The 27,713-nt window shown below is 34.9% G+C and overlaps 1 protein-coding gene across 7 annotated transcripts in view; it reads left to right on the forward strand.

Annotated features, from left to right (window-relative positions):
* The window catches only part of LOC118521761 (uncharacterized), a 479,907-nt gene that overhangs the window by 340,706 nt on the left and 111,488 nt on the right, over positions 1 to 27,713 (forward strand). For 5 of the 7 annotated variants that reach the window (XR_013447025.1, XR_013447026.1, XR_013447020.1 and 2 more), the window contains one exon: positions 8,178 to 8,280. The exons of the other annotated variants lie outside the window; for them this stretch is intronic. The gene's annotated coding sequence lies outside the window, so the exon portion shown is untranslated. The remainder of the gene's footprint in view (positions 1 to 8,177; positions 8,281 to 27,713) is intronic. 7 annotated transcript variants of the gene reach the window in all.

Below are 27,713 nucleotides of genomic sequence, written 5' to 3' on the forward strand. Positions count from 1 at the left end.
CTCATTCCTTTCTGGCCTCCATGGTTTCTGATGAGAAATTTGCTGCATTGAGGACTGCTTGCCTATGACAAGTCTGTCACATGGTTTGGAATAGTCATTGTCTTTGTCTTTCAACAGTTGGATTATAATGTGTCTCAGTGTGGCGGTCTTTACATTTGTCCTTCTGTAATTTGTCCTGGTTCTTAAATATGTAGATTGCTATATTTTATTTTCAGTCAATATTTCTTCAAATGTTCTTTCTGCCCTCTCTTCTCTCTTCTTCTAGAGTTCCTATTATGCTTATGGTGGTATAAGTGATGGTGTCCCACAGGTCTCTTAGGTTCTGTTTCTTTTTCTTCATTCTTTTTCTGCTCCTCACACTGGGAGTTGTTTTGTTTTGTTTTTTTAAGCGTCAGCAACATATTCATTTGTGGTTGAAGAAATCCAGGTAAATTTGTGAGTTCCTTGTACTATTTTATGGAAACCATCATTTCATGCCGCGGGAGATGTAATTTGTGTAGTATCTTATTTCTCCACCATGTGTTCTCTGTAATTTAATTTTCCAGGTGCCTAAACAACACTACCTTGTTATGAAAACTTGAAATAATGAAGTTTGGTTTTTGTTTATGCATTTGTTTCATTTGTTAGATTTCACATGTAAGTGAAATGATACAGTATTTTTTGTTCACTGTCTGGATTATTTCACTTAGCATAATACCCTCTAGGTCCATCCACATTGTTGTAAATGGCAAGATCTCAATTCTTTTTCATGGCTGAGTAGTATTCCACTATGTGTGTATAAGTGTGTGTGTGTGTGTATTACATGCCACCTCTTCTTTATCTTCATCTATCAATGGACACTTGGGTTGCTTTTATGTCTTAGCTATTATAAATAATGATGCAATATGCATTGAGGTGCTTCTATCTTTCCAAATTGTTGTTTTTGTTTTCTTTGGGTGGAATTCTTGGATCATATAGCATTTCTATTTTTATGTTTTTTGAGGAAACTCCATACTGTTTCCATGGTGGCTGCATCAATTTACATTCCCACCAACAGGGCATAAGGGTTCCTTTTTCTCCACATTCTTAACCCATGCTTGTTATTTCTTGTCTTTTTGATTTTAGCCATTCTGTTAGGTGTAAAGTGATAGCTCATTGTGATTTTTATTTGCATTTCCCTGGTGATTAGTGACATTAAGCATCTTTTCATGTATCTGTTGGTCATCTGTTTGTTGTCTTTGGGAAAACATCTATTTATGTATTCTGCCCATTTTTTAATTGGATTGTTTGGGAGTTTTTTTGATGTTGAGTTGTATAAGTTCTCTTTATATTTTGGACATTAGCCCTTTATCAGATATAACACTTGCAAATATCTTCTCCCATTCAGTGGATTACCTGTTCATTTTGTTGATGGTTTTCTTCACTGTGCAAAAGTTTTTATTTTGATACAGTCCCAGTATTTTTTTTTTTCTATTTCCCTTGCCTGAGAAAAATGTTTCTGCAGTTGATGATAAAAAAATTATTGCTTATGTTTTCTAGAATTTTTATGGTTTCAGGTCTCACATGTAGGTCTTTAATTCATTTTAAGTTTGTTGTTTTGTATGGTGCGAGGAAGGGGTCCAGTTTCATTCTTTTGCATGTAGTTGTTCTGTTTTCCCAATACCATTTATTGAGGAGACTGTCTTTTCCCCATTGTATATGCCTTGCCTCCTTTGTCACAGATTAACTGACCATATGTGCATGGGTTTATTTCTGAGCTCTCTATTCTGTTTCATTTATCTATGTGTCTATTTTTATGCCAATACCATGCTGTTTTGATTACTCCAGCTTTGTAGTATATCTTGAAATCTGGAATTGTGATACCTCCAGTTTTGTTCTTCTTTCTCAAGATTGCTTTGACTATTCAGGTCATTTGTGGTTCCACACCAATTTTAATATTGTTTGTTCTATTTCTATGAAAAATGTTGTTGGTATTTTGATAGGGTTTGCAATGGGTAGTATGGAAATTTTAACAGTCTTAATTCTTCCAATTCATGGGCATGGAATTACCTTTCCATCTGTTTGTGTCTTCCTCAATTTCTTGCATCAGTGTTTTGTAGTTTTCAGAATGCAGATCTTTCACCTCTTGGTTAGGTTTATTCCTAGGTATTTTATTCTTTTTGGTACAGTTGAATTGTATTCTTAATTTCTCCTTCTATTACTTTGTTGTTAGTGTGTAGAAACACAACAAATTTCTGTGTATTAATTTTGTATCCTGGAACTCTACTGAATTCACTTATTATTTCTGATAGTCTTTTGATGGAGTCTTTAGGATTTTCTATGTATAGTCTCATGTCATCTGCAAATAGTGACAATTTAACTTCATTCTTACCAATATGGATGTCTTCTATTTATTTTTCTTATCTAATTGCTGTGGCTAGGACTTCCAGTACTATATTGAATAAAAGTGGCAAGAATTGACATACTTGTCTTGCTCCTGATCCTAGAGGAGAAGCTCTCAGTTTTTTACGAGTATGATGTTAGCCCTTAGTTTTTCATATATTGATCTTAATTATGTTGAAGTATGTTCCCTCTAAACTCATGTTGTTGAGAGTTTTTATTGTAAACATTAATTGAATTTTGTCAAATGATTTTTCTGCATCTATTGAGATGATCATATGACTTTTATTATTTGTTTTGTTAATGTTATGTGTCACATTGATTTTGAATATTGAACCATCCTTGCTTCCCCAGAATAAATCCCACTTGGTCGTGATGAATGATCCTATTAATGTTTTGTTGAATGTGGTTTGCTAATATTTTGTTGAGGATTTTGCATCTTTGTTCATCAGGGATATTGGCCTGTAGTTTTCTTTTTTTGTAGTGTCTTTGTCTGGTTTTGGTTTCAAGGTAATGCTGGCCTAATAGAATATATTTAGAAGCATTCCTTCCTCTTCTATTTTTTGGAATAGCTTGAGGAGGATAGATATTAACTCTTCCTTAAATGTTTGGTAGAATTCACCTGTGAATACATCTGGTTCTAGTCTTTTGTGTGTTTGGAGTTTTTTGATTATCAATTCAATTTCATTACTAGTAACTGTTCAGATTTTCCATTTCTTCTAGATTCAGTTTTGGAAGATTATATGTTTATAGGAATTTATCCATTTTTTCTTGGTTTTCTAATATGTTGGCATATAGTTTTTCATAGTATTCTCATAATCTTTTATGTTTCTGTGGTGTCAACTGTTACTTCTTTTTTGTTTCTGGTTTTATTTATTTGGGTCCTCTCTTTTTTTAATCTTAATGAGTCTGGCTAAAGGTTTATTAATTTTCTTTATTTTTTCAAAGAATCAGCTCTTAGTTTCATTGATCTTTTCTATTGTTTTTACTCTCTATTTCAGTTATTTCATTTATATCTTTATTATTTCCTTCCTTGTACTCACCTTGGATTTTATTTTTTCTTCTTTTTCTAGTTCCTTTAGATATAAGATTAAGATGTTTATTTGAGATTTTTCTTGTTTCTTGAGGTAGGCCTGTATTGCTCTAAATTTCCCTTTTAGAACTGCTTTTGCTGTATTCCAAATATTTTAGAGTGTTATATTTTCATTTTCATTTGTCTCAATGTATTTTTTAATTTCTTCTTTGATATCTTTGTTTACCCATTGGTTATTTAGTAGCATGTTGTTTAACCTTCATATGTTTGTGGGGTTTTTTCTAATGATTGATTTCTGGTTTCATACTGTTGTCATTGGAAAAGATACTTGATATTTCAGGCTTCTTAAATTTATTGAGATTTGTTTTGTGACCTAACATGTGATCTATCCTTGGGAATGTTTTATGGGCACTTGAAAAGAATGCATATTCTGTTATTTTTGTATGGAATGTTCTATATATATCTGTCATGTCCATCTGTCAAACATGTCACTCAAAAACACTCCTTATTGATTTTCTGCCTAATCTATCCATTGATGTAAGTGGAGTGTTAAAGTCCCCTAATATTACTGTCATTTTCTTCCTTTATATTTGTTAATATTTGTTATATATATATTTAGGTACTCTGATGTTGGGTGCAAGTAATTTACAATCCTCTTGTTGGATTGATCCCTTTACCATTATGTAATACCCTTCCTGGTCTCTTGTCACAGTCTTTGTTTTAAAGTACTTTTTTCTGATATAAATACTACTGTGCTGGCTTTTTTTCACTTCCATCTACATAGAATATCTTTTTCCATCCCTTCACTTTCAGTTTGTATGTGTCTTTAGGTCTGAAGTGAGCCTCTTGTAGGCAGCATACTGATGGGCCTTTTTTTTTTTTTTTTTTTGGTAAATCTATTCAGTCACCCTATGTCTTTTGATTGGGGTGACTTAGACCATTTACATTTAAAGTAATTATTGATAGGTACTATTTACTGCCATTTTGTTAATCGTTTCTGATTGTTTTTATAGTTCATCTCTGTTCCTTTATTCTTCTCTTGCTCTTTTTCATTGTAATTGGTAACTTTCTGTAGTGTTATGTTTGGCTTTCTCTTTATTTTTTGTGTATCTGTTATGGGTTTTAGGTTTGGGGTTATCATGAGGCTCATATATAACATCCTAAGTATAGCAGTCTATATTAAGTTGATGATCATTTTAGTTTGAACACATTCTAAAAGAACTTCTGTTTTTTTTTATTATTATGTTATGTTAATCACCATACATTACATCATTAGTTTTTGATATAGTGTTCCATGATTCATTGTTTGTGTATAACACCCAGTGCTCCATGCAGAACGTGTCCTCTTTAATACCCATCACCAGGCTAACCCATCCCCCTCCCCCCTCCCCTCTAGAACCCTCAGTAATTCCCCTTCCATATTTTATGTATTATGATCATAGTTTACATCTTTTTATTCATAATTTTTTATGTCTAATAATGGCCTTTTCCTTTCCACTTAAAGAAGTCTGTTTAACATTTCTTGTAAGGCTGGCTTAGTAGTAATGGATTCTTTTAACTTTTTTTTTTATTATGTTATGTTACTCACCATACATTACATCATTAGTTTTTGATGTAGTGTTCCATGATTCATTGTTTGTGTATAACACCCAGTGCTCCATGCAGTATGTGCCCTCTTTAATACCCATCACCAGGCTAACCCATCCCCTCACCCCCCTCCCCTCTAGAACCCTCAGTTTGTTTCTCAGAGTCCATAGTCTCTCATGGTTCATCTCCCCCTCCGATTTCCCCCCCTTCATTTTTCCCTTCCTGCTATCTTCTTCTTCTTCTTTTTTTTTTTAACATATAATGTATTATTTGTTTCTGAGGTACAGGTCTGTGATTCCTTTAACTTTTGTTTGTTTGGTAAACTTTTTATCTCTTCTTCAATTCTGAATGATAACCTTGCCTGGTAAAGTAATCATGGTTGTAGGTTTTTTTCTTTTTTTGTTTTTCTTTTTTTTTCTTCCAGGATTTTATTTAAATTCAAGTTAGTTAACATACAGTGTAGAATTGGGTTCAGGGGTAGAATTTAGTGATTCATCACTTACGTATAACACCCAGTGCTCATCACAAGAAGTGCCCTCCTTCCTTAATGCCCATCACCCATTTAGCCCATCCTCCCACCCACCTCCCCTCCAGAAACCCTCAGTTTGTTCTCTATAGTTAAGAGTCTCTTATGGTTTGCCTCCCTCTCTGTCTTTATCTTATTTTATTTTTCCTTTGCTTCCCCTATGTCATCTGTTTTGTTCCTTAAATTCCACATATGAGTGAAATCATGTGGTATTTGACTTTCTCTGACAGACTTATTTCACTTAGCATAATACACTCTAATTCCATCCACATCATTGCAAATGGAAAGATTTCATTGTTTTTGATGGCTGAGTAATAGGCCACTTCTAAACTTGAAACAATGGTCTTGTGTATGGTCATCCCTTGTGTAGGCTGTGTGTGCCTGGTTACTTTCTCTGGCTAGCTGCAATTGTGGGTGGCATGGGTTATGGGGCACTCTGACCTGGAGCTGCCCTGGTGGGATGGCTGGAGCTGAAGTGTGCATTGGCCAGGCAATCCTGTGGCTCTTCATGCAGAAGATGTCCTGGCAGGACAGCCAAAGTAAGTATAAGCTAGGGGTTTTCAGGGCTGTATGTGCAGAGGGCACCCTGAAGGACTGCTGAAGCTGAAGTGCTGAAGCTGAAGTGGGTATAATCTGGGATGTTCTGGGACTCTCTACACAGATGGTGTCTTTGCAGGTGGCTGGAGGCAAGGCGGGGCACAGGCTGGGGGGTCCTGGGGTGCTCTGAGCAGGGATCACCCTGGCAGGACAGTTATAGCTGAAGTGGGCATAACCTGGGGTAATTCCAGGGCTCTTTGCAGAGAGGATGCCCTGGAAGGACAGCTAAAGCTGAAGTTCATGCAGGTTGGAATGTCCTGGGGCTCTCCACACAGAGGGGAGAAGGACAGGACAGCTGAAGCTGAGGAAGGAGCAAGCTGGAATGTCCCAAGATGCTCAGTACAGGGAGTCTCCTGGTGGGGTGTCTGGAGCCAAGGAAGGCATGGGCCAGAGGTTCCCATGGTGCTCTGTGCAGGGGACACTCTGGTGGGGTGTGGCTAACAGCTGAAGCAGGAATCAGCTGGGAAGTCCTGAAGCACTCTTTACCTAGGGGTGCTCTAGCAAGCCATTTGGAGCCAAAGTGGTACAGGAACTAGAATGTTCCAGGGCGCTTTGTGTTTGTCTCAATGTAGCATGGCAGCTGGAGCTGTAGTGAGTGCTGACCATGGGTTTCTTAGTGTATACCACCCTGGGACCGCCTTGGTGGGATGTCTGGGGCTGGTGTGTTCTAGAGTCCTAGGACTCACTGATGTGGTATGCCAGTTAGGGTGCTCAGATTCTGCTCAAGTCCAAGCCATCAAGATGGAGAGTGAACAAAAATCATGGTACTTGCCAGCCCTTCTGACCCAGAGAGAGTTCCAGGAGCTCCTCCACTGTTTGGCAAGGTTCTAGGGCTAGTTCCTTTGTATTCTAGTTGCTCTTTTGAACTGAGGCTTTTTTTTTTCTGTGCTCCAGGGCAGACAAATCTGCTTAGGGTTTCTCAGTACTGTCCCTCCTCACTGCAGTTCACTGCATCGGGGCGGGGTGGGGGGGAGGGGCTGGCATTCTCTTTGTTGCAGTGTCCATTTTTCTTGCCTTTATCTTTTGTTGTGCAGAATCTGTTCAGTCAGCCCTCAGTTCTTCAGGAGGAATTTATCTGTAAATAGATGTAGATTTGGTGTGTCCATGGAGGAGATGAGTTCAGATAAGTAGCCATCTTGGACCAGAATTCTCCTAGACTGGGAGATTTAAATTGACTTATCTTCAAGTTTGCTGATTCTTTTTTCTGCCTGCTCATATCTGCTGTTGAAACCCTCTAGTGAGTTTTTCATATCAGTAATTATACTTTTCAGCTCAAGAATTTTTGGTTGGTTCCTATTTATAATTTCTGTCTCTTCATTGATAATTTCTATTTATTTGTACATTGCTCCTCTGGATTCCATTAGCTCTTTGTGGCTTCCTTTAGTTATTTGAATACATTTAAAACAGTTGCCTTAAAGTCTTTGTCTATCAAGAGTACTGTCTCTGCTTCCATAGGGACCTATCTCCTATTGAGCAAATCCTATCTGTGACTCTAGATTGACCTATCTCTCCAGATTTCAAGGTATCAGTTCTTTGCAAAGTTGTTGATTTTCAGTTTGCTGACTTTTTTTTTGTTTGTAAGCCTGGATATGATGACTTCTAAGCAATTTGCATGTTGGAGCCAAAACTAGAAGTTTCTTCCCATTCTATTTTGTTCCTTTTTAGTCCCTCCATTTTTTATTTCTCTGTTTTCTATTCTCTGTCTTCCTTTTGGTAACTTGAAAATATTTTGATATCTTATAATGATTTTGAGTAAATCTATTTGTACCTTTTTTTTAATTTCTTGCTCATGTTATTCAGTTATATATACTAACATATGTAGTGCATAATACCCATATTTTCTAGTTTCCTAGTTTCTGTGTTTGATGCTTTGACATCTTGGGGCCTTGCTGTTCCTGGATGGACTGTCCTCTCCAGGGCTTGCTAATTCCTAAAGAAAGCAAATGATTCACCTGCAAATGTGCCTTTCATATGCAAACGAATCAATCCATAGCCAAACCTCCCATCACTTCCTTTATCTAACTCTTATACTTCTACACTCCAAACTTAATCTTCTTCACCTTGCTTTTCCCACAGAAGCCATGATAAAGGCTCTTGCCCACATTTGCCTCTTGACCAATGATGGGTATTTCCCATGTGGCCCTGCATGATGTGCCAAGCCTCCTATTTCTAGGGATCTGTAAGTATAAAAACTTCTTTCATGACAGTCATATTCATGCCTATGTATGTGTCTTACCATACCTGATTAAAACAAATCCTGGTTACCTTTAAAATAACAGTCTGCTAGTGTTGACATTTACTAGTTAGAATGCAGTTAGAATCCCTATCTCTTTTTACATCCCTTTAACTGTTCCCATTAATATAAAGTGTCTCAAGTATTTCCTCTACATACATTTAAAACCACCCAGACATTACTGTAATTTTGGTTTTAACCATCAAATATCATTTAGAAAACTCAATAGGAAAATTACCCATATATTTACTCTTTCTATTATTCTTTCATCCTTTCTGGTATGGTAAGAGTCCTTCTATTATCATTTCCTTTCTGTTTAGAGAACTTCCTTTAGCCACTCTTCTCTCAGCATTTGAGAAGTGTTGTATCACTTCCTTCTGTTCGCCATGATGGTTAACAAGAACTTGCAGTCATTCAAATAGTTTTTCTATAAAAGTAGAAGTCATTTCTTCAAGATTAACTGTGATGTATTTTGATCTATGATTCTTTGGGTATATCCTGTTTCGGATTTGCTCAGTTTCTTGAATCTGTAGTTTTATGTGTTCTGCCAATTTGGGAAATTTTCATCCGGTGTTTCTTTGAATACTTTTTTTTAATTTATCCCTCTTCTTCTGCTTCTTCTGGGACTCCTCTCACAAAAAAAAAATGTTTGATCTCGTGCTATAATCCAACAGGTGAAGCTCAATTCATCTTTTCTTTTTTTTTTTCTTTTTAGTGTATTTTATTTCTGTTGTTAACATTGGGTAATTTCTGATATTTCCAATATTGTTCTACCTTTATGTTCACTGATTCTTTCATTCCCTTTATTCTGCTTTTGAGCCCATCCACTGTGTTTTTTGCTTTACTTATATTTTTCAGTTTTAAAATTTTTATTTGGTTATATTTAGTATCTTTTATTTCTTTGGTAAGACTTTTTTTTTCTTTTGTTTCAAGAATATTCACAATTGCTCATGGAAACATTTCTATAATAACAGCTTTAGAAATCTTTGGAAGATAATTCTAAAATTCCTGTCATCTTGTTTGCATGTATTAGTTGGGTGTTTTTGTTTTTTGTTTTCCTAATTCAAGTTTAGATTTCCTAATTCTTTGTATGACAGACTAGTGATGTTTCAATTGAAATCTGGATATTTTAATATTATGATATTTTAGGTATTTTTAAACCTTCCATTTTAGCTGGCTCTCTCTGTAAAATTCTGGCAAGAAAAGAGGGGAAAGGTGATCCTGCTGCATTACTGCCAGGTGGGGTAGAAGTCTAGGTTCCCTACTTGGCTTCTGTTGACACAAAGAGGTGAGAATCTTCTAATTACTGCTGGCAAAGGGTGGGAACTTGTACTCCCTGAAGAGTCTTCACTGATGTCACTCTCGCTGAGAAGGTTAAGTGTCTCATTTCTGCTCCCCACTTGGCCTCCACTTACATCACAGGAATGGGTTTTGGTGAAAATCCTCAGTCTCTACTAGGCCTCCTCTAACATTATCCCTTTGTGTAGGAGAGGAGGAGCTTCCTTACTTCTGTGTGAAAATGGAATTCCAGTCTCCCCACAGTGTTTTCCACACACTATGGGGCTGAGAGGGGCCCTCATACCATATACTGGAGATGAAAATCCCAGCTTCATACTTAGCTTTCTCTGATGGCACCCCACAGTGAGGGTGTTTTGGGGCACCTCATTACAGCATGGCAAGGATGGAAGTCTGGGTTCCTTACTCTGCCTTTGTGGGCAAGGATGAGAGTGGGTCTCTGCCATTCTGACAGGTGTGAGATGATACCTCGTGTAGTTTTGATTTGCATTTCCCTGATGGTAAGTGATAATGAGCATCTTCTCATGTGTCTGTTGGTCATCTGTATGTCTTCTTTGGAGACATGTCTGTTCGTGGATTATTTGCTTTTTGGGTGTTCAGTTTTATATGTTCTTTATAGATTTGGGTACTAACTCTTTATCAGATATGTCATTTGCAAATATCTTCTCCCATTCCCTAGGTTACTTTTTAGTTCTGTTAATTATTTCCTTCACTGTGAAGAAGCTTTTTATTTTGATGTAGTCCCTATAGTTCATTTTTGCTTTTGTTTCCCTTGTCTTGGGAGACCTATCTAGAAAAAAAGTTACTATGGCTGATGTCAGAGAAGTTACTGTCTGTGTTCTCCTCTAGGATTTGAATGGTTTCCTGTCTCACATTGAGGTCTTTCATCCACTTTAAATTTATTTTTGTGAATGGTATAAAAAAGGGGTCCAGTTTCATTCTTTTGCATATTGCTGTCCAGTTTTCCCAGCACCATTTGTTGAAGAGACTGTATTTTTCCCATTGGATATTCTTCCCTGCTTTGTCAAAGATTAATTGACCATATAATTGTGGGTTTATTTCTGGGTTTTCTGTTCTGTTCCATTGATCTATTTTTTGTGCCAGTACCATACTGTTTTGATTACTACAGCTTTGTAATATAACTTGAAGTCCAGAATGGTGATGCTTCCAGCTTTGTTTTCTTTTTCCAGAATGCTTTGGCTATTCAGGGTCTTTTGTGGTTCAATTCAAATCTTAGGACTATCTGCTCTAGTTCTGTGAGAAATGCTGTTGGTATTTTGATAAGGATTGTATTAAATATGTAGATTTCTTTGGGTAGTATAGAAATTTTAACTATATTTGTTCTTGCAATCCATGAGCATGGAATGTCTTTACATTTCTTTGTGTCTTCTTCAATTCCCCTTCATCAGTGTTCTATACTTCTCAGAGTACAGGTCATTCATCTCTTTGGCTAGGTTTATTCCCAGGCATCTCATTATTTTTGGTGCAATTATAAATGGAGTTGTTTTCTTAATTTCTCTTTCTGCTGTTTCATTACTGGTGTATAGAAATACAACAAATTTCTGTCACTGATTTTATTTCCTGAAACTTTAATGAATTTATTTATCAGTTCTAGGAGCTTTTTTGGTGGAATCTTTCAGGTTTTCTATATATATTATCATGTCATTTGCAAATAGTGAAAGTTTTACTTCTTCCATACCGATTTGGATGCCTTCTTTTTCTTCTTATTTGTTTGCCATGCTCGGACTTCTAGTACTATGTTGAATAAAAGTGAGAGTAGACATCCTTGTATTGTTCTTAACCTTAGGGGAAAGGCTCTTGGTTTTTCCCCATTAAGGATGATGTTAGCTGTGGGGTTTTCATATATGGACTTTATTATGTTGAGGTATGTTCCCTCTACCTACTTTGTTGATGGCTTTTATCATGAATGGATGTTGTACTTTGTCAAATGCTTTTTCTGAGTCTATTGAAATGATCATATGATTCTCTTTTTTCTTATTTATGTGATATATTACATTGATTGATTTGTGGATATTGAGCCACCCTTGCAGCCCAGGAATAAATCCCACTTGGTCATGGTGAATGATTTTTTTAAATGTATTGTTGGATTCCTTTTGCTAGTATTTTGTTGAGGATTTTTGCGTCTGTGTTCATCAGAGATATTGTCCGTAGTTCTCTCTTTTTTGTAGTATCTTTATCTGGTTTTGGTATCAAGATAATGCTGGTATCATAGAATGAAATTGGAAGTTTTCCTTTCTTTTCTATTTTTTTGGAATAGTTTGAGTTCAAGAAGAGATATTAACTTTTAAATGTTTGGTAGAATTTGCCTGTGAAGCCATCTGGTCCTAGACTTTTGTTAATTGGGAGTTTTTTGATTACTGATTCAATTTCTTTGCTGGTTTTTGGTCTGTTCAAATTTTCTATTTCTTCCTGTTTCAATTTTAGCAGGTTATATGTTTCTAGGAATTTATCCATTTCTTCTAAGTTGTCCAATTTGTTAGGCATATAGTTTTTTATAATATTCTCTTAAAAATGTTTGTATTTATGTGGTATTTTTTATTTCTCCTCTCTCATTTGTGATTTTATTCATTTGGGTCCATTCTCTTTTGTTCTTGGTAAGTCTGGCTAGAGGTTTATCAACTTTATTGCTTTTTTTCAAAGAAGTAGTTTCTGGTTTCATTGATCTGTTCTATTATTCTTCTGGTTTCTATATCATTTGTTTCTGCTCTAGTCTTTATTATTTCCTTCCTTCTGCTGATTTTAAGTTTTGTTTATTGTTCTTTTTCTAGTTCCTTTAGGATAAGTTTAAGTTGTTTATTTGAGATTTTTCTTGCTTCTTGAGGTTGGCCTATATTGCTATAAACTTCTCTCTTAGACCACTTTTGCTGCATCCCAAAGGTTTTGGACTGTTGTGTTTTCATTTTTATTTGTTTCCATGTACTTTTTTATTTCTTATTTTATTTCCTGGTTGACTCACTCATCATTCAGCAGCATGTTATTTAACTTCCATATATTTATGGTCTTTCCAGATTTTTCCTTGTGGATGACTTCTAGTTTCATAACATTGTGGTCAGAAAAGATGCATGGCAGCACTTTGATCTTGAATTTGTCAAGGATTGTTTTGTGGGCTAATATATGATCTCTTCTGGAGAATGTCCCATATGCACTTGAAAAGAATGTGTAGTCTGCTGTTTTAGGATGGAATGTTCTGAATGTATCTGTTAAATCCATCTGGTCCTGTGTGTCATTCAAAGCCATTGTTTCCTTATTGATACTCTGTTTAGATGATGTAAGTGGGGTATTAAAATCCCCTACTATTATTGTATTATTATTGATTAGTTCCTTTATGTTTGTTATTAACTGTTTTATGTGTTTGGGTGCTCCCATGTTGGGTCCATAAATATTTACAATTGTTATTTCTTCTTGTTGGATTGTCCCCTTTATTATTATATAGTGTCCTTCATTGTCCCTTGTTATAGTCTTTGTTTTAAAGTCTATTTTGTCTAAGTATTGCTACTCTGACTTTCTTTTGACATCCGTTTGTGTGACGAATGTTTCTCCATCCCCTCCCTTTCAATCTGCAGGTTGTCTTTAGGTCTAAAATGAGTATCTTGTAAGCAGCATATAGATGAGTCTTGTTTTTTTATCCATTCTGTCACCCTGTGTCTTTTGATTGGTTTGTTTAGTCCATTTACATTGAAAGTAGTTATTGATAGATGTGTATTTATTGCCATTTTATTACTAGTTTTGTGGTTGTTTTTGAATATTTTCTCTGATCCTGTCTTGTCTTGCTGTCTTTCATGGTTTGCTCGTTTCCTTTAGTGATATATTTGGATATATTTCTCTTTATTCTTTGCATATCTATCAGTGGTTTTTGATTTGTAGTTACCATTAAGTTTGTATGTAACATCTTCTGCATATAGCAGTCTATATTAAGTTGGTATTCATTTAACTTAGAAACCATTTTTTAGTCCTCTCCTCCCCACATTTTTAGGTATATGGTGTCATATTTTACATTCTTTTATTTTGTGAGTTTCTTGACTGTTTTTTTCCAAAATATTCATTTTTACTGCTTTTGTGTTTCCTTCCTTCATACTGTCATTTTTGGCCTTGCCTTTCCTTTCAGAGTCCACTTTAATATTTCTTGCAGGGGTGGTTTAGTGGTCATGAACTCCTTTAGTTTTTGTTTGTCTAGGAAACTCTTATCTCTCCTTCTATTCTGAATAATAGCCTTGCTGGATAGAGTATTCTTGGCTGCAGGTTTTTCCAATTCAGCACTTTGAATATATCAGGCCACTTCTGATTACTATGGCTTTGTAGTATATCTGAAATGTGGGATTGTGATACTTGCAGTTTTTTTTCTCCTTTCTTAAGGTTGCTTTGGCTATTCAGGGTTTTTTTGTGGTTCCATACAAATTTTAGCACTATATGTTCTAGTTCTGTGAAAATACTATTGATAATTTTTGTAGGGATTACATTGAATCTGTAGATTGCTTTAGTTACTATGAACATTTTAACAGCATTAGTTCTTCCAGTCCATGAGCATGAAGTATTTTTTCCATTTGTTTGTGTCATCTTCAATTTCTTTTATCAATGTCTTACAGTTTTCAGAGTATAGGTCTCTCACCTCCTTGATTAAATATATTCCTAGGTATTTTATTCTTTTTGATGCAATTGCAAATAGCATCATTTTCTTAATTTATATTTTTTGCTACTTAATTATTACTGTAGAGAAATACAACACATTTCTGTGTATTAATTTTTATCCTGAAACTTTACTGAATTCATTTATTAGTTCTATCAGTTTTTTGGTGGGTTTTCTATATATAGTATCATGTCATTTGCAAATAGAGAGTTTTACTGTTTCTTTCAAATTTGGATGCCTGTTATTTGTTTTTCTTGTCTGACTGATGAAGCTATGACTTCTAGTATTATGTTTCTTGTCTTGTTCCTGATATTAGAGGAAAAGCTTTCAGTTTTTCACCAGTGAGGATCATCTTAGTTGTGGGTTTGCTGTACAAAGCCTTTATTATGTTGAGCTTTGCTCTTCCTAAACCCATTTTGTTGAGAGTTTTTATCAACATTGAACTTGTCAGATGTTTTTTCTGCATTTATTGAGATGATGGTATGGCTTTTAACCTTCATTTTGTAAATGTGATATGCGACATTCATTGATTTATGGATATTGGACCACCCTTGCATCCCTGGGAAAAAAAACCCCTTGATTGTAGTGATTGATCCTTTTATTTTCATTGTTGAATTAGGTTTGCTAATATTTTGTGGAGGAGTTTTACATTTATGTTCCTCAGGGATATAGTTCCTTAGGCTTATAATTTTCTTTTTTTCTTTCTTTTTTTTGTAGAGTCTTTGCCTGGTTTTATATCAGCATAATGCTGGACACATAAAATGAATTTGCAAGTTCTCCTTTCTCTTCTATTTTTTTTGCAAGAGTTTGAGAAGAATAGCTATTAACTTTTCTTTGAACATAGGGATCCAGCATTTTTGTCTTTTAAACCTGTTTGTTTGAGGTGCCTACTTAGCTCAGTCAGAAGAACATGTGACTCTTGATCTTGGGGTCATGAGTTCAAGCCCCATATTGAGTGTAGAGATTACTAAAAAAATAAACTTAAAAAATAAATAAAAATAAACCTTTTTGTTTACCAATCAAGTAAAGTTAATAGGGTAAATATGAATTTAGTGCCATTGTATTACCCATAAAGTTGTTTCTGGAGATTTTCTCTGTTCCCTTCTAGTATTTGTTGCTTTTGGTCTTTCTTTCCCACTCAAAGAGTCCCCTTTAATATTTCTTGTAGGGCTGGTTTAGTGGTCATGAACTCCTTTAGTTTTTATTTGTCTTGGAAACTCTTTATCTCTCCTATTCTAAATGACACCCTTGCTAGATAAAGTATTCTTGGCTGTGTATTTTTTCCCATTCAGCACATTGAATATATCATGCCACTCTCTTCTGGCCTGTTAGGTTTCTGTGGAAAGATCTGCTAACCAGATTTGTCTTCCCTTATATGTTAGGGATTTCTTTTCCTTCACTGCTTTCAGGATTCTTTCCTTATCTGTATTTTGCAAATTTTACTACAATATGTCTTGGTATTGACTAGCTTTTGTTGATTTTGATGGGAGTTCTCTGTACCTCCTGGAATTTGGATGTCTGTCTCTTTCCCCAGATTAGGGAAGTTTTCAGCTACATTTTCCTCAGATAAACCTTCTGCCCCTTTCCCCCTCCTCCTCTTTTTCTTCTGGGACTCCTATGATACAAATGTTATTATGCTTTATGGAGTCATTGAGCTTAAGCACTAGATATTATATGTAAATGGTGAATCACTAAATTATACTCTTGAAACCAATATTACACTATATGTTAACTAACTAGAATTTAAATAAAAATTTGAAAAAAAAATAAAGTTAATAGGGATTCTGGCTATCCTTGCAAGAGCAAGATCAGTCATTTATTAGTACAGTTATGCTAACACCTTTGTTAGTATGGTTCCCCCAATACCAACCACTGCAGTTTTCTATATCTTCCTTAACACTGGCAGGCAGTTCAACTTTTGTCCTCAATTGGATTAACTCCAAGTTTATTCCATAACCTAGACTGAAATGCATTCACTTTTACTTTTCAACTCAAATTTTTCCCAGTCACATAATAAGCTCAAATGATACAATAAAGATACCATGATAATACAAGGTCAATAATATAAAAAGTCTGAAAATTGCATAATATTGATTCCATTTTATTATTTTATTTCTATGGAGGAATAAAGTCCAAAAAATCATGTTCCTATTCTCTATATAAGTTAAAGGCACAGCCCAAATTCATCAATATAAAAAAAAGAAACTAAAAGACCGTATTTCTTTCTTCCTAAATTACTTCTTTTACACAGTGTTAAGTAGCAGTTTAAATCAGTCTCCTAGATACTTTTAGGGGTCCATTCAGCTACTTTAGCATGAGTAGTTACTAACAGAAATAAAGGTAAGCTATTTGGGGGAGATAGAAAATTAAAGAAATAATATCTGAACATTTTCCAAAATTGATGAATATTCTACACCTATAAATACAATAAACTCAGTGGATCCCAAGCAAAAGAAACACAAAGAAAAGCACAGCAGGGCTCATTATAATCCAGTCGCTAAAAATCCATGATAAAAAGAAAACCTTAAAGACAGCCAAAGAAAACATTACATACACAAAGAATAAAAAAAAGAAAAAAAGAATGACAGAAGACTTTTCTTAAGAGGGTAGGCAAGCCAGAAGACAATGGAACAACATGTTCAAAATGTTGAAATATAAAGAAAAAAAGTCAAGCTATAACTCTGCAGCTAGGAAAAAGGAGGAAACAAAGACTTTTTGACAAGCAAAAGTGAGAGAATTTATGATCAGAAGAATGAACTACAAGAAATGTTTTTAAAAACAATTTTTAAGACAAAAGAGAATAACTATATGGAAATTTAGACTACACAGAAGAGTAAGGATGATTAGAGCTGATACATATCGTGAGTAAATATCTTTCTCATTTATTAATATTTTTTCAAAGGTAACGTACCATTTAAAAGAAAACTAATAGCAATGTATTATAATAAGCCTATAATATATAGATAGATAGATAGATAGATAGATAGATAGATGACAGATAGATAGATAGATAGATTAAAATGTACAAAAACAATAGCACCAAGGCAGGGGAAAAGTCATCTTAAACTGTACAGAAAAAAATTTATAATGTTATTTGAAGGTAGACAGTGGTTAAGTGAAAGCTGTATATTATTAACCCTTGAACAATAATTTTAAAATAAAACAAAGAGGTATAACTAATAAGCCAATGGTGGAGATAAATGGATTCACAAACAACAAAAACAGCAAACACTCAACTAAGAAAAAGTAAGTCAGCAAAAGGGAAGAAGAGGAACAAAAAGAAGATTAAATTAAATAAAACAACTAACAAAATGATAAATCTAACATAATGATAATTAAATGTAAATTGCTTAAGACTGTATTATCCAATATGGTAGCTACTATCTACGTGTGGTTATTGAGCATTTGCTGTGTAGCTGGAATGAATTGCTGGACTTTGAGGACTTAGTACAAACAAAGAATATTAAATATGTAGTTAATAAATTGTATTTATTACATATTGAAATAAGTACTTATTACTTATTGAATTAATATTTTGTATGTATTGAAATAATTTGTATGTATTGGGTTAAATAAACAAAACACTTAAATGAATTTCCCCTCTTTTTACTTTTTTAATGTGGATATTAGAACATTTAAAAATACATATGTAGTTAACATTTCTTTCTGACAGCTTTGGTACAAACATTTCAATTAAAAGGCAAGGATTGTCAGATGGGATAAAAAGTAAAACCCAACTATATGCTGTGTGTAAGAACCCAACCTTAAATTTTAAAAAAGAGGGAAATGCATGGTAGTAGAGGCAGGTCTGTATTTCAGATGTGAAACCAAAGATTATATAGTTTCTACTATGCCCTGCTCTTTCCAGTTATCTTTAGACCCTTTGTAGTTTTAGGTGTTTGAGATACAAAGTAACTTACAAGTGCAAACATTACATAAAGATCAGTAAATATAATACAATACCTTAAGAGCCAGGAAAGTTGTGTGGTAGGCAAAATTTATTCTTTGGTATCTTCACAGTTCTTTCTTAGTGTCTTCATGGGAATGGTATTGTTGATATCTCTCATTTTATGAACTATCTTACTCCCAGCTTTTCTTCTCCTCTTGCTTTTATCCAGTTGTAAGCTAATTCTGAATAAAGTGTCAGTTGAAAAAAGTTTAAGATATTACCTACACCAACTGACTTATATTTCACTAGAGGACTCTAGAAACATTTTGAAGGAAAAAAATTAAAACCCTTAACATAAATAAATTGAAATCTCATTGACTGAAAGAATAAACAGTATCTCTAATGATTGAGGTACAGACCCCTTGAAAAGCCATGTTTGGGAATGAGAAACCTTCTCTATGCCATCAAATAAGACTATATAATGTGACACAGCTAATGAAAAAGTTAATGTCATATTCCTTTCACCAACAAATGCTTAATACCTAGTTCATTAAAGGTTATTTGCTATACTCTGTTCTCTGGAATAGCCATAACACATTTGTATCAATTTTCTGAAGGACATTGAAAAACAGAAGTGTGTCCAGAGGAAAGTCATCAGGATAGTAATGGGACAGGAAACCATTTCAATCAAGGAATACTGAAACATTTGGGAATATTTAGCCTGGAAAGGCCTCAGAATGAGCATAATACTCCTAAATATTTAATATATAATCACATAGAAGTGGGGAGAGATTTATGCCTTGCTGTTTGATAGAAGGCCATTGAGAATAAGAAAGACATTTCAAGAGACAGTTTAGAGCTGTCTGTCAATGGAATGATGAAATGGAATTGGAAATGCCTCACCAGAAGCATTCAAATAGAAATAAATGAAGGATAATTGGTCAGGGATGATAAAGAAGTATCATGTGCCTTAGGGAAATATTTAACTAGATGCCCTCTAAAATTTCCTCCAACAGTTATGAGTAAGTCCCAGACTTAGAAGTTAATTTTTACCCTAGAAGCAGCCATATATTTTAATGAGAAAAAATCCGTCTTTTTTTTTTTTTTTTGACATTTATACAAAATAAATCATTTTATTTCCAATGTTATGTAATACACAGATTTTGCTTCTTCTACCCATGCTTTAACATACTGGTCCCTTATTATATAGTAGTCAACTGGACCCCTGCAATGTAGTAAGAAAACTTCTAATAAATAATAAGACTCAGAGTTCATGCTTTTGTTGCATTAATGTAAATATTGTATCAACATTTTCACATAGAAGTAAATATTGTAATCCTATCTTTAAATAATCTCTTATTAAGAAAAAATAAGTTCTTTATTCTTCTGTGAACTAGCATATGCAGACAATTGTAATACCAACTTCACTTCTGGGCAGTAATATAGTGAAAACAGAGTGATGCCAAAATAATAGGAATTACCCCACAGAAAATTCTGACAACTTGTATCTTACAATATATTTAGTATCATGGCTAGTAGTGAACTACTGTGTTCCTAAATATAAGATAAAGTAGACAAGTGAGGTTGAGTTATTGATTACTGATTTGACCTTAATGATGGAAATACTGGCTTTCGCTGTAGATTGTGGCTTCTCAGTAATTCTGTGAATCATTGTACATTTGACTGAGTAGCATTAAGACAGGAAGACTTGTTCCTGTTTTTTTATATAATGTTGTTCCATCTAAAAAAAATTTTTTTATCTGTGTAGACCTTGGGTTAAAAGTCTCCAAGGAGGGGCACCTGGGTGGCTCAGTCAGTTAGGCATTCAATTCTTGATTTCAGCTGGGGTCGTGATCTCCATGTTGTGAGATCAAGCCCTGCATTGGGCTCCGCGCTCTGCACAAAGTCTGCTTGGGATTCTCTCTCTCCTTCTCTCTCCGGCCCTCCCCCTGCTCATGCTCTAAATAAACAAATACATGCATACATACATACATACATACATAAAATAGGTTTTAAAAAAGCCTCCAAGGAAATGTAAATGTATAAATGAATTATGTTTATGTTGTTTAGATAAAGGTTTTCTAAGTGTTAAGCAAGTTGCATTATTCTTACACCTGGAAGAATAAATGAGATTTTCTCTATGTGGCAAGAAAAAGGTTGTGCTGAAATAAAATGCAAATACAGAGTTCTGATTTTATCAGAACATTTTGACCTCATTTTGTCTGCATGAATATATATTTACTCATCTGTCAATTTCATAGTCTCTAGAAGCTGGGACTAAAATCTGCTATTTTGACTATGGACTGAGTCTTTTTTTTTTAAATCTTTTTAGCTGAGAGATAATGCATTTTGTTTGTGGCATACTGCTATCTGTTCCCCAAAATTTGATCTTTTTCACCATAGTAATTCAATTTAAACTGGGCCCATGGTCATCTACCTGTAGACTATATTTCCCAGCTTCACTTGCTGTTAAATGTAGCAAGTGAGTAAGTTCTGTAGGGCTGGTTTCTCACTGATGAATTGTTTAAGCAGGTAGTTTTTTTATCCTTGGCACTTAGGATATAAAGAGTAGACAAGGCTTCATGGAAATGATATTTGTGTCCTTTTACTTGCTAGATCCCAGAATATGTGTGTAATCTCTTTTAAGCCAGTGTTGTGATACTATACTATATTCAGTTCCCCTAAAGAACATTTTAAGTTTTAGCATATGAAAGAAAGTGATATATGCTACTTCCATGTTACTTGCTTTAAAAAGAAAAAATCACTTGCCCTCCACATCCCAGGAACAGGGAAGTACCTTAATTCCCTGAGACTGATGAGATCAGTATCCTTGGGGTTTGTGAAACAATAAAATGGAAGCTCTGAATAATAACCTGGGTTTCTGAACAACCATGTGGAACAGTCACTGCAATAGCAAGAATCTTTGAGGGACATTAGTGGATAATTACAATTAATGGGCATTTGTGTGTATCCATTTCTCTCCAGCAATAGAGTAGATAAGGGCTTCACCTGGCACAAGGACTAGTGACTATCACAGAAGATGTAGAAAATGTTCTCTTGTTTGGTCAGCTACAACTCTCTCTCATGCTGAATGGTCACCTGAACACAATCGTAGTAGTTTTCTTCAGTATGGCTACATTTGATATCAGGGCTACTTGTGTAAATGATTTAATATGTTAAGGTGCAGCTGTTCTTCATTCATTTATTTGCAGAATCCAGAGCAGTGAGGAAAAGTGTCTTTTAAAATGATTTTACCTCTAAATGTATTTTCCTAGAAGCTATAACAGTTTATTTCAGCAGCATACACAGTGAATGGCAGTGGGGGGAAGAGGAGTTGGCTCATGAAGGAAGAATATTTTATCACTGACATTGTTTAGAATTGCCAGTGCATTGTGATAATAAAAGCAGACAGACTTTTAATCAGTTTTATTATTGATTTTTAGTTATATACAATCAATTATCTCCCTATACCAGGGAGCCCTGATCCCAATAGCCCAGCCTTTGTGTGCCACTGACTTATCTGAATATCACTGGATTCTGCACAACTGTTTTTTCAGAATAGCTCAAACCCCCGGAAAGATGAAGTTAACTTTTAGTGGCATTTGATAAAACAAACTAAAACAAACTAATAAATTGTTCTCTCCAAATACCTCGCAGACATTGCCAGTGTCATGCCAATATCCCCTTAGCCATTGTCTTAGAACATTCAGATTGCCATACCAAAGTAGCTTAGACTGGGTTGCTTAAACAACAGAAATTTATTCTCACAATTCTGGAAGCTGGAAGCCCAAGATCAGTGTGCCAATATGGTCCAGGTGCTGGTCAGAGCTCTCTTCCCGGCTTATAGATAGCTACCTTCTTGCCATATCCTCACATGGCAGAGAAAAAGAGTTTTTGTGGGTGGGGGGCTGGGTGAAATAGATAAAAGGGATTAAGAGTACACTTATCATGATGAGCACTGAGTAATGTATAGAATTGTTGAATCACTATAATGTACACTTGAAACTAATATAATACTACATGTTAATTATACTTTAAGAAAAAAAGAAAGAAAGAGAACTATCTGATGCCTTTCTTATAAGGATGCTAACCTCATCTTAAGGACCCTACCCTCATGACCATCTAACCCTAATTATCTCCAAAGGCTCCACCTCCAAATACCATCTCATTGGGGGTTAGGCCTTCAACATATGAATTTGGGGGGGGATACAATTCAGTTCATAGCAACCATTTAGTATTTTCATGCATGCCAGTTCAACTTCCAACTTCCCTTTATTCTCCTAGTCCCAGGATAGTTGTTGCTTCCTGCAGTTATTTCTGTATTACTTTTTGTTCTCTAATCCCCTATATTAAATTATCTTTGTTAAAATAACTTGTACAGTTTCTGTTTTCCTAAGTGGACTTTCATTGGTAAAGCATTAAAATTGTGAATCAAAAAGTTTAAGTCATTCAAAAGACAGGCTTTTTCTTAATGATTAAAAGAAGTTAGGAAAGATATGTTATCTCCCACAAATATATATTTAAAATTTTTTTGCCATGCAGAAAGTTTTAATGAAAAGAATATTGAAGAAATCAGAAACTCTAAATAGAAGATCCCATTTTTAAGCCCTCATGATAATAATCCCTGCCTCCTTCACAGACTTGAGATGCAGTTCACATAGATACTAAATAGATACTGAATTGCTTTATAAAATATAATTCATTTTGAAATAAAAATTATTCATTATTTGTTAATAATTATACCTCTAAGAATTAAAACTACTCAGCTTAAATTTTAAAGATTATTTTCTTTTAAAGCTTTACCTTAATTTTATGTAAATAATTTACTTTTGCAGGCTCTTTGGCCATAACAAAACTTTATTGACCTGTATTAGTATTCTCTTTCTTATGTGTAGAGATGACTCTGTTAACTCACCATCAGTAAGATTTGTGCTTCTGTGTATTTACTAGTTGTAGGTGAATAGTTGCTTTGAGCCACTGAAGCACAGCAAATCAATTCTGATTAAACACTTGACTAGAGACATTAAGGATGTTAAAGTGAAGTTATTGGCTCTGATTTATTTTTCTCTTGTCAATGATATTTTTGGTGATTTTTCTATCACTTCTGAGCATATAATGTTAGATTGTTAAATCCTATAAATGACCACTTAAATGTCCTCCCTTTCTAAAAATAAGGACTTCTGTGAGTCATACTTAAAATTGCGGAAGTAAACCAATGGTCCTGAAATTGAAAATAGAAAAATAACCAGTGGGCATTATCACATGGATGCTTCACCAGCTCAGACCCAGCATATTGTGAAAACAACTCATTATTCCTCCAACCAGAAAGAGCCAAGATAAAGCTATTTTTGTCTCCCAATCATTCACATGGTAAATTCAGAATCAGTCCTTCTCCAGAAACTCTAGCTGCAGGCAGTTGCCAAACTCAATTATTTTTCACTTTTTCATGTCTGCCATATGTACTTCTCCTTTTTTCCTTTCATCTCACTGCCCAACTCCTGCCCTAGCCTGATGCCTGACTGCTACAGTGAATTCCTTCAATTCCTAGCTTGTCTCTGCACTTTGCATCTTCTAACACAGTTCATCCTCTACTGCCAAAGTGGTTTTCCTGTATTCCTGGGTCCTTAAGAAAAAGCTGTGTCAAATTTTCTTTAATAATCTCCATCTTCAGAAGTTCTCTTCAGAAAGAGAGGGGAGAGAAAGCACTGCCTTCAGATTCAATAGAGGGAGTTAGTAGGGTGACCTTATATCAGATGTACCTTCATCTGTAGAACCAGCCTCAATGCAATGTGGGAACCAAAGACTACCAAATAGACCACCTCCCCACATCCACCAATTATCAGGCAGAGTAAACAGAAACTTACATGGGTTGGAGCTTCACGGTTCCCAACGATTCACAGTTACTGTTTCTAAGAAGTCCATCCTTTGTACCTGAGACTTCAGGGTTCAGAGTTAGACTAAGGTACATTCCAAAGATCAGGGTTCAGATAAATGTATTCCAACACATGACTTTGATTCTTTAGTTTACAAGCTTTAGCAATACTGTGGGAGTGGGTTTTGTAAACACCACTATCTCAGGAACTTCTAGAAATTAACTTTGTGACTATGATTATGCAGAAAAAAAGACTTAATTTTCTTTCAGAAGCCAAATAAAATAGCTATGTGCAGCTTGGAAGATATGAATGACCACCACCTCCTAAGCTGTGGGTATCACATATTGATAATAAAGCAATAAAAAAATAGACACAAGAATTTTTATTTTTAATCATTGCATTTGTATTCTGTGAGAGGAAAGGAAATGCTAATTCCAAATGTTTATCAAGGTATTCCTTGTTCATATCTAATTGTTACTGCATTTTTTCAAGTTTTTATTTAAATTCCAGTTAACATACAGCATAATACTGGTTTCAGGTGTAGAATTTAGTGATTCAACTCTTAAATACTGCATTTTAAAAATAAACAAATAAGCAAAACAAAGGGCACAATGAATAAATGTACGGCCAAGGTGAAAACCTATTTTGTGTTTGAGTTTTGATTTCTTAAAGCCATTTTGAGAGAAAAATACCCCAAAATGTTATGGTTGTTATACATGTATAATACAACTTTGTTATTCTATAGAGTATAATAAGTGCTCTTTGATAGTTTTAAAAAGAAAGAAAAAGAGGAAAGGGGGAAGGAAGGAGGGAGGGAGGGGGGAAGAAGGAGGGAAAGTAAAAGAAAGGAAGGGAGGAAGGCAGGAAGGAAGGAGCTGTGTGACCATTTAGTTAAGACGTAGAGAAAATGCAAACAATAGATCTCTCCCAAAACTGAGATTCTATTACCCTATGATTCTAACACATCTTTTTACATTTCCATATATCTCCCTTTAATTTGCTTTTTCCTGACTTTTTCCAAGGTCTTTAAGATATATTATATGGTACTTTTGGCTAAGAAGTAGATCTTCCCAAGTTATAAGGGATTCTTAATTGAATTTAAAATTGCATCGATTTCTTTTTAAAATGCTTATCGCATGCATCTTTATTAAAATCTTCTTATTAAGTAGAAAATATTTAAGTTGGTCTTTTCTCAGTTGTGTCATATATTAAAACTGAGTTCAGAGAATTTATCAAATAAGAATAAGACTTCTCTTTTTTTATATTTAAGGAGATTCATATGTTGGAGACTTTCTGATTGGGTATTTATCCTATTTAATTTTTATTCAAAGCTTTGGAATTAATTAAAATGCTACTAATAGTAGGAACTTTGGAACTCCTGAAGGCTTTGCACAATCACTTACTTAGTTCTAAAGTTTTTGATAAATCTCTTAGGAAACTGAATGTTTTTGAGTCACCACTTTTTTTGGTACAAAGTATAACTATAAATAAAATTTCGGTAATTCTGGTTTTTTTCCTTTGTGTCTAGCTGAAAGAATTGAAGCAACTCTTCCTTATGAAAATGCACAGTTTTTAAATTTTACAACTATTTTAGCAATCTTGCCACCCGTCTCTCCTCCACCCATGGGCCCATTGAGTGAGCAGGTTGGCCCCACTCTCCATGATCATAGCTGATTGACTATTGGAAGAGAGACATCTGACCCAAAGTGAGCCTCTTCATGGGGTGAGCCAACACCTATGACATGTGCAGCCTGGCTCAAAAAAATAGTGGGTTCAGCCACGTTTTTCTCTAAGACAACTTAACTAAGACACAAGGACATAAATTTCTAATTGGAAAGTTTAAGCTGAGGTATGTCATGGAGCTGAAGTACATCAATGACCACACTGGGCTCTATAAAGTTACTAACTTCTGATACTGGATTAACATGAAATATTCCTTATCACTCTTACATTAAACTCCCTTGGAAACCAGTGTGAAGAACCTTTGGTAAACATGAGTAAAGACAAAAATAGACAAATCTATGCCTGTCACCATTGATAATTTGAATTTGAGAGCACATTGTTGATACACTCTCAATTATAAATGCTTAGAACTTCCAAATAATTATATTAGATATGAGTTGGCACAGTGTCTAGCACAAGGTAGATTCTCAATCAATATTTTTGAATGACCCAACCAATGACTAAATAAGCTATTATCCAACAATATTTGTCATGAATAATAATGGTTCCATATTGTAGACATTGTCCAGAACTTTTACAGGCTATTTTCACTTTGTCTCATATAATTTTTTTACATCTCTATAGTATGGTCTACATCCTTGCAAAGTGTCTGTGTATCAGTATCGTCAGCATCACCGGGAATATTATTAGCAATGCAGAATCTCATGCCTCATTCCAGCTTGACTGAGTCAGAATCTGCATATTAACATCTCCAGTGGTTTCTACATACACTAAAATGTGATAAGGGTTGCTGTAGAATATGGAGGCTACTTTGATAGAGATTAATCAGTTCAGTGGTTCTCATCTCTGGATACAACAGAATCCCTAAAATCCTTTACAGAATACTGATGCCCAGGTCCCACCTCATACCAGTTAAATTAAACTCAGACACACCAAGTTAGGTAATGAGAATTGAGCCCCCACATTGCATGGGGACTGCACTACTACGCCAATGATGCATGGTGACATTGTATATATATAACTTATTACGTATTTATCTCTATATAATCCACATTGGTATAAATGAAGAAGGAGAAGTAAATTAAAGGAGGGATGACCCTAATGAGGGAAACCCTTCTGGAAAAACTAATAGCTTGGGTTGTGATTTAAAGAAGATAAAAGATAGTTTGGTTAAAGCAGAAATAATATTTTGGAGCAGGCTGTATCAATGGCAACATAACAAGATTACAGTAAAGAATAGAAATTGCAAGGGGCTCCTGGGTGGCTCAGTCGTTAAGCGTCTGCCTTCGGCTCAGGTCATGATCCCAGGGTTCTGGGATGGAGCCCCGCATTGGGCTCCCTGCTCTGCGGGAAGCCCGCTTCTCCCTCTCCCACTCCCCCTGCTTGTGTTCCCTCTCTCGCTGTGTCTCTCTCTGTCAAATAAATAAATAAATCTTAAAAAAAAAAAAAAAAAAGAATAGAAATTGCAAAAAAGGTAAAGCAATTGATCTGAGTTGGGTAGTTACTATTTATAAAACAACAAACAGAAACCAAAGATAAAGACTCAGTATTAAAAAAAAGAAATAAAGCCAAGGGGCCCTGCGTGGCTCAGTTGATTGAGTGTCTGACTCTTGATTTCGGATGAGGTCATGATCTCAGAGTCCTGGGATCCTGCCCTGCATTGGGCTCTGCACTCAGCAGGGAGTCTGCTTGAGGATTTCTCTCCCTCCCCTTCCCCACTCCCCCACCACTCATGCACGCATGCACTCGCCCACTCTCTCAATTTTGGTTTGATATATTCACCTAGAATAATTTTAAGGCATTAAAAGCAATAATTGGCAATTCATATTTATGTTAAATATACTGCTTGTACTACTCCAATAAAAATAACTCAAGAGGCAATCAGTTGAACATATCTGTACATATATTTTGATTCTGATTTTTGATTATTTTTATGGCACATTTTTTGATAACCTAAACCCAGAGTACCTCATTATTTTGTTTTATCTCAGAT

This window comes from Halichoerus grypus, chromosome 4 (genome assembly GCF_964656455.1).
Source record: "Halichoerus grypus chromosome 4, mHalGry1.hap1.1, whole genome shotgun sequence".
In the NCBI taxonomy this organism is placed as follows: domain Eukaryota; kingdom Metazoa; phylum Chordata; class Mammalia; order Carnivora; family Phocidae; genus Halichoerus; species Halichoerus grypus.